Here is a 575-nt window from a genome sequence, read left to right on the forward strand (position 1 = left end):
GCACCCCGCGCACCTGCCCATCGACTCCGTGCCCAGCCAATACGTGAGTACTTACAACAATTACTATTAAATAATATACAATATGTTTAGTACTTTATCTGCATTTTTACATTTAATTACCAATAATTAAATGGCAGGTTTAGTACCATGGTTATGAAGTTTGTAAATCTTATGACGTCATAACTTATTTTTATTAATTTAGTAGAAGAAATGACACCTATTCTATCGCCGCTCAGACTATAGAAAGGAGTCGCAGGCACAACCGGCTGGCGTCGATTACGACGGAGGAATATTCAGTCAAAATAAAAACATGAACAAAACGACTGAATTATTTTCCTTTTCCAGGTAAACTGGGACAGCCTAAGGCCGGAAAATGAATTATACGTGAGTGTTCATATTAAATTGCAAACACAAACGCTCTTCATTGTAATCGATAATATAGTCTTATTGCTTCGCCCATAATCACCGTTTAGATGTTCTTCGCTTTTGGGTTTCGTATTGAAAAAGGCGGAGAGTATATGTCAATTTTCGTTGTGTTTCAGTACTTCCCGTCGCCGCCGTACCAGTTCTTCGCG

The 575-nt window shown here is 38.6% G+C and overlaps 1 long non-coding RNA gene across 1 annotated transcript; it reads left to right on the top strand.

Moving 5' to 3' along the window:
- On the top strand, window positions 1-575 carry LOC106105629. Its single transcript, XR_001225748.1, has 3 exons — window positions 1-43; window positions 346-384; window positions 543-575. It is a non-coding gene; the product is annotated as an uncharacterized LOC106105629 (long non-coding RNA).

Source organism: Papilio polytes, unplaced genomic scaffold (assembly GCF_000836215.1).
Source record: "Papilio polytes unplaced genomic scaffold, Ppol_1.0 DF822844.1, whole genome shotgun sequence".
NCBI lineage: Eukaryota > Metazoa > Arthropoda > Insecta > Lepidoptera > Papilionidae > Papilio > Papilio polytes.